We start from the raw sequence: 9735 nt of genomic DNA on the forward strand, positions 1-9735 counted from the left end.
TGGTCTCAAGCTCCTGACCTCAGGTGATCCACCTGCCGATTTGTGTAGTTTTTGTAAAGATACGGTTTTGCCATGTTGCCCAGGCTGGTCTCAAATGCCCAAGCTCAAGCAATCCACCCACCTCAGCCTCCCAAAGTGCTGGGATTACAGGTCTGAGCTAGTGTGTCCAGCCAATACCCACCTTCAATAGCAAATAGAACATCTAGACCAAAATCAATAAGGAACTAGAAGAATTGAACACACTCACCCCACTAGACTTCACAGACATATAGAAAGCACTCTATCTAACAAGAGCAGAATATGTATTCTTCTCAAGCGCATATGGAACATTCATTCCCCATGATAAATCATATGTTAGGCAACAAAACAACTCAATAAATTTTAAAAGGTCAAAATTATACAAAGGGCCAGGCATGGTGGCTCCCAGCTATAATCCCAGCACTTAGGGAGTCTGAGACAGGCAGATCGCTTGAGCTCAGGAGTTCCAGACCAGCCTGGGCAACATGGTGAAACTCTGTCTCTACCAAAAAAAACAAAAAAAATTAGCTGGGTGTAGTGGTAGTGAATGCCTGTAGTCCCAGCTCCTCAGGAGGCTGAGGCAGGAAGAAGGCTTGAGCCTGGGAGGCAGAGGTTGTAGTGACCTGAGATCATACCACTACACTCCAGCCCGCAGGACAGAGTGGGACCTGTCTCAAAACAGGCTGGGAGTGGTGGCTCATGCCTGTAATCCCAGCACTTTGGGAGGCTGAGGTGGGTGGATCATCTGAGGTCAGGAGTTCAAGACCAGCCTGACCAATATGGTGAAACCCCATCTCTACTAAAAAATACAAAAAATTAGCTGGGCATGGTGGCGGGTGCCTGTAATTCCAGCTACTGGGGAGGCTGAGGAAGGAGAATTGTTTGAATCTGGGAGGCAGAGGTTCCAATGAGCTGAGATCATACCACTGCACTCCAGCCTGGGCACCAGAGCGAGACTTCATCTCAAAAAAAAATTAAAAAGTTATACAAAGTGTCTTTTCCAATAAATGTGTAATGAAGCTAGAAGTCAATAACAGGAAAACCTGAAGAATTTGCAAATAAATGGAAGTTAAACAGCATTCTTAACCAGTGGCTCGAAGAAGAAATGACTAGAGAAATTGAAATACTTTGAGATGAATTAAAATAAAATGCAAGATACCCAAATTTATGAGATGATATGACAGTGATAGTGAAATGTATAGCTGTAAATGCTTACAATAAAAAAAAAAAGATCTCATGTATCCTTCATCAGCACATATACCAAAATTGGAACAATACAGAGATTAGCCTGGCTCCTGTGAAGGACGACATGCAAATATATGAAGTGCTTCATGCTTATTTTATTTAAACAAACAAAAAGAACAATCTCAAATTAACAACCTAACTTTACACCTAAGGAAGGTGTGTTTAATCTTTTGGTTTCCCTGGCCACATTGAAGAACTGTCTTGGGCTGCAAATAAAATACACTAACCCTAACAATACCTGATGAAAAAAAAAAAATCACAAGAAAATCTCAATGTTTTCAGTTATTCATAAAGTTTACAAATATGTGTTGGGCTGCATTCAAAGCTGTCCTGGGAGGCATGTTGGACAGGCTTGACCTAAGGTGTAAAAGAAAAGGGAACTAAACCTGCAGCCAGCTGAAGGAAGGAAATACAAGAGATTAGAGCAGAATGAAATAGAAAATAGAAGAAAATGAATTAACACAAAAAGTTGGTTCATAGACCAGGCGCGTTGGCTTGCACCCATAATCCCAGCACGAGGTCAGGAGTTCAAGACCAGCCTGGCCAATATAGTGAAAGCCTGCCTCTACTAAAAATACAAAAGTTAAGGCCGGGCCTGGTGGCTCAAGCCTGTAATCCCAGCACTTTGGGATGCCAGATTATGAGGTCAAGAGATCAAGACTATCCTGGCCAACATGGTGAAACCCCATTTCTACTAAAATACAAAAATTAGCTAGGTGTGATGGCACACGCCTGTAGTCCCAGCTACTCGGAGGCTGAGGCAGGAGAATTGCTTGAACCTGGGAGGTGGAGGTCGCAGTGAGCTGAGATTGCACCACTGCACTCCAGCCTGGCACCTGGCAACAGAGCAAGACTGCCTCAAAAAAAAAAAAAAAAAAAAAAAAAAAAAAAAAAAAAAAAAAAAAAAAAAAGTTTATTGGTTTGTTTGGGCAGGGCGCGGTGGCTCATGCCTGTAATCCCAATGCTTTGGGAGGCCGAGGTGGGCAGATCACTAGGTCAAGAGATTGAGACCATCCTGGCCAATATGGTGAAACCCCGTCTCTACTAAAAATACAAAAATTAGTTGGGTGTGGTGGCACGCACCTGTGGTCCCAGGTACTCGGGAGGCTGAGGCGAAAGAATCACTTGAACCCAGGAGGCAGAGGTTGCAGTGAGCCGAGATTGCACCACTGCACTCCAGCCTGGTGACAAAGCAAGACTCCGTCTCAAAAAAAAAAGTTGATTCATGGAAGAAAAACAAATTTGACGAACCTTTAGCTAGACTGACTCAGAAAAACAGCAAATAACTATAATCAAAAAGAAAATGGAGACATTACTGACCTTACAGAAATTTTAAAATTTCTAACACAATACTATGAAAAATTATATTCCAACAAATTAGAAATCTAGATAAAACATACAGATTCCTAGAAACACAAAAATTACCGAAAGTGACTCAAGAAGAAATAGAAAATCTCAATAGACCTGTAAGTAGTACAGAGATTAATCAGTAATCAAAAACCTCCCAACACAGAGGCAGAAAGTTGAACAATGGATACCAGAGGCTGGGGGGAGGGAGAATGGGCAGTTACTGTTTAGTGGGTAGAGTTTCAGTATGGAATAATGAAAATGTTCTAGAGATGGATGGTGGTGATGGTTATACAACAATATGAATATACTTAATGGCACCATACACTTAAAAATTGTTAAAATTGTAAGTTTTATGTTATATATATTTTACAATAAAAAATACACAAAAAGTCCAGGCCCTGGTGGCTTCATTGATGAATTCTAACAAGTACTTAAAGAAGAATTAACACCAATCCTGCATAAACCCTTTCAAAAAATAGAAGATGAGAGAATACTTCTAGTATTTTCTATGGGGCCAGTATTACCCTGATACCAAAGCCAGACAAAGACATCTGCAAGCAAAGAAAACTACACACCAATATCCTTTATGCATATAGACACAAAAACACTGAACGAAATACTGGCAAACCAAAGTCAGCAGCTCACTAAAAGTGGTCTACACCATGACCAGGTGGGACTTATCCCAGGAACGCAAGAGGGACATTGTCCACTGGGGTCACTGGCCACGTTTAAGGTTTCAGAAACAGAGTACCAGCTGGTCCCGGAAGTTCAGTACGTGGGATAAGCCAACCCTTGCCTTCAGGAACAGGTTTCCCACCAAGTAGCTACCCAAGGCCCAGGGCAGCCCCAAGTTCTTGTGAAGCCTGCCGCCTGCTACCTGCTTTGTCCACAGCCCATTACCGACCCCTCCAAGGGCCACTGGAATGCTTGTTCCTGGGTATGTGATAAGCCCAAGACAGCTGCAGCCTTGCAGTTCCACTATGCCCATCAGGCAGCGTACCCAGAGAGCTTATAGAAAGAAGTTGGAGGTGAAACAAGATGCTATGAGAATGCTTTATTAGGCAAAACCACATACTATGAAAGTGCTTTAAAAGCCACAGGAGATGTGAACACACAAAGAACAAGTGTGGTAGTGGCACATGGCTATCAGAACACACTAAAGAACCCACACGGCTTTCCCCCTTTACCCAGAAAGGGAAGGCTCTAGGCCACCTCCTTGGCTGTGGCTTCCTGGTACTGCTGGTACTCAGACACCAGGTCATTCACATTGCTCTCGGCCTCGGTGGACTCCATCTCGTCCATGCCCTCACCCATGTGCCAGTGCAGGAAGGCCTTACACATGAACATAGCAGTGAACTGCTGAGACATGCTTGAATTGCTCCTGGGTGACTGTTGCTGCTGATGAAGGTGGCTGACATTTTTAGCCCCTTGGGTGCTATGCCACAGATCACTGTTTTTACATTGTGAGGGAGCCAGTCAGCAACGCAGCTGCTGTTCTTGGTTTGAATATTGAATATTTGCTCATCCACCTCCCTCATGGACACGTGACCCCTGGAAATGGCAGCCACTGTTGGGTAGTGGCCATGACAGGGGTCATAGGCAGCCATCATACTTTGGCATCAAACATCTGCTGGGTGAGCTCAGCCACAGTGAGGGCCAGGTACTGCTGGCTGCTCCAGCTGGTCAGCGGGGCAAAGCCAGGCATGAAGTGCAGCCAGGGAAACAGGACCATGTTCACAGCCAGCTTCCAAAAGTCAGCATTCAGCTGGCCTGGGAAGGGCAGGCACGTGGTGACCCCACTCACAGTAGCAGTCACCAGGTGATTCAGGTCACCGTAGGTGGCTGTGGTAGTTTCAGGATTCTGGAACAGAAGTTACAGAGAGCTTTGTTATCAATGCAAAAGGTCTCATCTGCATTTCCGAGTTGGTGGACTGAGGGTGGCATTACAGGGCTCCACCACTGTGTCTGACACCTTGGGTGAGGGCAGGATGCTGAATGTGTTTATGATCCTGTCTGAGTACTCCTCTCTGATCTTACTGATGAGAAGGGTACCCATCCCAGACCCAGTCCCCCCACCCAGGGAATGGGTCAGCTGGAAACCCTGCAGGCGGTCACAGCTCTCAGCTTCCTTCCTCACCTTGTCCATCACGGACTCCATCAGCTCTGCACCTTCTGTGTAGTGCCCCTTGGTCCAGTCGTTCCCGGCCCCACACTGACCTGTAAGACAGTATAGCCAGTCACCCGGTGGCCAGGTCATCAGTGGTCACCATCACAATGCAAAAAGGGCCACATGTCACATGTGAGGTCAAAGCACCATTCACCCTGCAGGTGGAGCAGGTGGAACCCCCCCACACACACACACAAAGTTACAGGACAGCAGCCTCCCCTGTTAGAAATTAAGTCAGAAGCCAAACCTGAAACAGCCCAACAACAGACCTCCCTGCAGGTGGTTCCTGCCCTTTCCCAAGGAAGGCAGCAGCCAGGCCCCAGCTCAGCTCCCTGCAGGGAGATTACATCAGCAGCTCCTCACCTTGAGGAGACAACTGGGCTGTCTCCCAAAGTCCCTTTAGGAGAGGGAGATTGAGTGACTCAGAGCATGGAAGGGTGTTCAGGGGCCCTGGCTCCACAGTTCTCACAGCGGTGACCTTGGGGCACTGCTGACTTTGAGCTGCCCTGGCTAAGAAACTGCACCCCCGTCCTCACCTGCAGCTCACCAAAGATGAAGTGGTCCAGCCTAAAGATCTGACCGAAGGGCCCGGAGCACACAGAGTCCATGCTACCCGGCTCCAGGTCCATGAGCACAGCCCGGGCCACATACCTGCCACCTGAGGGAGATGAAGGGGCATCAACGAGAGGATGGCGGCCATTCGCAGGAGGGCGGTGGGGGAAGGACTGGGGTCTCACCGCTGGCCTCGTTGTAGTACATGTTGATGCACTCCACCCACAGATTGCTGTCCCCATCGTAGGTGCCAGCAGGGTAGCTAGCATGTTCATCAGAGATCACCTCCCAGAATTGCGAGAGACAGGAGGGGCCAGACAGGCCATGGCTGGATCATGGAGGCCAGGGAGCTGGAGGTGCCCCAGCCCCTCTCCCACTCCCACCCCAACCCCAACCCCCAGGCCGCCGGGTCCCTGGAAGTCCACCCTGCCTGCCTCACCAGCCGCCTAGCTCCACCGCATTCCGGGCAGGGAACCGAGGGGTAGCAATGCAGGGGCACGATCCCCGCCACTCCAACATCTTCCCCAGCCAACCAGCAGGCCAGCTCTGGGCCCTCAGAACCCCCGCCACCAACCTTGGTGCGAATCTGGTTCCTGCACTGCCCGGTCAGCGTGAGCACGAGCTCCCTCAAGGCCAAGGATGGAGGCAAGAGAAATACTAGGAGGAGCAGACGCGCCGCGGCGGGGTCCGCGCGCCACCAACGCTTAAATAGCCCCACGCCCACCACCCCCTGCCTCGACTTGGGCTCACAGAACAAGCAACAGCTTTGCTTCCACACAGGTGTAGCCACCTGTGAATCCCCTGGAGTTTAACGTCTGTTGGAGAGCTCAGGTGACCTTGCTATTATGATCCTTTCCACGTTGGGGAAAGCTGGTCAGCTGGTGAACTTCCTCCTGTGTCTGCAGCAGAGTAAAACCTAGCTGAGCTGAAACTGGATCTCCTCCCATGGGGGAGGGGAAGCCTTTCGTTTCCATTTTCACAGAGTGCCTTTGCACCTATCCTAGACTGATGACATATTTTTGTAATTGATGAGTCCTTTTATCTATTAGGAGATCTGTGGTTAGGAAAGGCCTTCCTTATGTTAACTCAACAGGTTAAGTTTTCCTTTGGAGCAGCTCAAACCCGCAAAAAGCTATGGGTGTTAGAGATAGGCCTCTGATTTAGCCAGTCTTCTTTAGAATATGATTAGCCCCTTTCGCCTTCCAGAAGACTGCAGTCTCCACGCAGAGTGAAGGTGATTCCTAAAGCTGAGGATAGGTGTTGGGATTTGCCTGCTGTGAAAAGATGGGCCATTGTCACTTTGCAGGCTTTTAGATGACCCAAACGGAGGAATTATTTCTTCTGATAAACACTTTTCAGATAGGGTGGGGAATGCCTTGGTCTAACCAGTGAAGGTATCAGTAAGCATTAGCAAATATTTGACTCTCCTGCAGAAGGGCATCTGAGTAAATTAGGGTTGCCAGTCCTCACCTGGATAGGCTCCTCAGTGTTGGACACTGAGGAGGAGAAAATTGCCGGCTGTTTGGTTATTTCAGGCACAGAGCTCACAGGGCTGAGTCACCTGCTTTAGTGTCTTGAAAAGATGTATCCCCATAAACAAATGAGACGTTAACTGAAAGAATCCCTTCTAGGGTGAAAAGAGTCACGAAAGTGCTTATTTTCCTACGACTGGTACTTGGCATTAGTAATTTATTACCATCAGTCAGCCAGCCGGAGGAGTCCTGGACTAAACTGCAATCCCTGGCCCATTTTTGTTCTTCTTCAGAGGATTCTGGCCCAGCTCTGTGTATGCTGACCAGCATGCCCTTAAGCTTTCATTGGCCCTTTCAGTGCAATGACCTCAGCTGCCACATCTGCCTGGGCATTTCCCTTTTACACGGTCAATCTCTCTTTTCATGTCCTCTGCAATGAATTATAGTCACTTTTTTTTTCTTGCCTCAGGTTTACTTGTACAAATAGCATAGGAGGATCCCAGCCCCATGCAGATGGCAGCCCAGGGTGGGAGGGGGGTCGCACCAGTCCTTCTGTCCTCACATTGGCAGACAGAAATATCTACTCTGAAGCCTTTGTAGGGGCCCGGGCACCTTTGGGAGCCTGAGCTGGAACTGCAGCTGGAGCTGCAGCCTGGGCCTTGGTTTGATCCTTGACCTTGGCCTTCGGCCGGCAGAGCCTGAGTTTCTTGGCAATGTGGGCACAGCCACGCTTCCCAAGCTTGGGGTGGGCAATGTAGGCAAGTCAATTGAGCTTGCAGCTGACACCCTTTGGGATCTTGGGCGTAACCTCCTTGGGCTTTACAAGGACCTTGATAGCCTCTGCATATGCACTCATGGCCTTGGTGCTGTTGGCCTGTATCTTCTTTAGGCCCTTCTTGTTGTGCTTCTTGGCAAAGCGCATGTTCCTCAGGAACTTGGAGTCCACCTCCTTAAGAGTTTCGTATCTTTGTGATCGGGGTTCCTTGATACCATTTCCGTGCCATGTTCTGGACTGGTTGTGTGTGGTGTGGTCCTGGGACTTGGCCATGTCTGCACCTAAGCTGCAGTTCCCCTATAGTCACTTTTTTTTGGCAGCAAAGCAGAATTCTAACAAGCTCAAAATCTGAGTGATGTTGTATGGAAAAGCTCTTGGTGGTCGGGAGTCCCTACCCATTCTAAACTACGGCATAAGCATGAAGCACTCAAAAATCATAGGTAGAATCAGTGTAATGCCAACTTTGAAATCCTTTCCCAACCTGCAGGGCTCTAGTAAGTTCAATTAACCTGGCTTTTTGAGCTGAGGTAGAGGCCAGCAAGGTTTGTGCCTTGATTATCTTGTGCTGACTAATAAGAGCATATCTAGCCCTCCTGTTTTCCTGATGCATAAAATAACTTGTGTCTTCTACCCACTCTTCCTTGGGATGGTCAAGGGACTCATCTCTCTTAAGTCTGGCCTGCTAGAATAAACTTGATTCATAACCTGTGACATGGTTTGGCTGTGTCCCCAGTCAAATCTTATCTTGAATTATACTTCCCATAATTCCTGTGTGTCATGGGAGGCATCCAGTGGGAGGTAATTGAATGGGGAGGCAGATCTTTCCCATACTGTTCTCATGACAATGAATAAGGCTCATGAAATCTAATGGTTTTATTTTTATTTATTTATTTTTTGAGACATAGTCTTACTCTGTTGCCCAGGCTGGAGTGCAGTGGTGCAATTTCGGCTCACTGCAGTCTCTGTCTCCTGGGTTCAAGCGATTCTCCTGTCTCAGCCTCATGAGTAGCTGGGATTACAGGTGCCCACCACCAAATCTGGCAAATTTTTGTATTTTTAGTGGAGATAGAGTTTCACCATGTTGGCCAGGCTGGTCTCGAACTCCTGACCTCAGGTGATCCACCTGCCTCAGCCTCCCAAAGTGCTGGGATTACAGCTGATGGTTTTATAAAGGGGAGTTTCCCTACACAAGCTCTTTAGCCTTCTGCAATGTAAGAGACGTGACTTTCCTGTTCATTTGCCTTCTGCCATGATTGTGAGGCTTCCCCAGCCATGTGGAACTGTAAATCAATTAAACCTCTTCCCTTTATAAATGACCCAGCCTCAGGTGTGTCCTTATGATCAGCATGAGAACAAACTAATACAACCTGTATGCCAGAACGGCTGGGAGCACCTGTGGACCCTGACAGATAAGTAGCTGGGCTTATGATTTGGCAAACTTTAATTATCTGGAGTGTCTAGCAACGAGTTCTGATACTTTAATAAATGTTCTCCTGTTATCCACTGGTGCCCTTTAGTTTCTAGGACCACGTTCCCTTGGTGTAGGGTCAAAAACCTTTAGGCACTGTCCTAATGTTATTTTATTAGCTTGGCCTATTTGAAAAGTTGTAACAGCAACAGCTCTAAGACATCCAGGCCACCCTGAAGCCACCTGGTCTATCTGCTTAGAAAAGTAAGCTACTGGCCTTGGAATATTCCCCATTTTTGGGACAAGATTACCCAAGGCCTATGCCTTGCTTTTGGCCACATAAAGAAAAAATGGTTCATCCAACTTGGGGACTCCCAAGGCTGCAGCAGAGCCCAATTTCTCTTTGAGAGTATTGAAGGTTGGCTTGTAGTTCTAAATACATTCAAGGAGCTCTAAATCTTTCCCTTTTAGTGTATCATATAAAGGCTTGGCTACATATCCAAATCTGGGCACCCATAAGCTGCAGTATCCAGCCATCCCCTAAAAAGGCCCACAGTCATCTTTTGGACTGGGACTCTTGGATGACAAAAAGAGTTTTTTTTTCCTTCTAGGGATGTTCATCAGTTCCAGAGGTTAAGACAAATTCCAAATATTTGAGTCTTTGAGTCAAAATCTGAGCCCTGTGTAGTGATACCCTATGTCTGCTGGTTGCAAGGAAATTTATCAGTTTAACAGTATTATCATCCAA

General features: G+C 47.4%; 2 pseudogenes; one reads left to right on the top strand and one right to left on the bottom strand.

The window, feature by feature from the left end:
• The first annotated feature begins 1256 nt into the window (after nucleotides 1-1256).
• On the top strand, nucleotides 1257-1357 carry LOC119469253 (annotated as a pseudogene).
• Nucleotides 1358-3807: 2450 nt separating this feature from the next.
• Nucleotides 3808-7313, bottom strand: LOC108294931 (annotated as a pseudogene).
• Between the last annotated feature and the right edge of the window lie 2422 nt (nucleotides 7314-9735).

The sequence above is a fragment of the Cebus imitator genome, unplaced genomic scaffold (assembly GCF_001604975.1).
Source record: "Cebus imitator isolate Cc_AM_T3 unplaced genomic scaffold, Cebus_imitator-1.0 Scaffold612, whole genome shotgun sequence".
NCBI classification, from domain to species: domain Eukaryota; kingdom Metazoa; phylum Chordata; class Mammalia; order Primates; family Cebidae; genus Cebus; species Cebus imitator.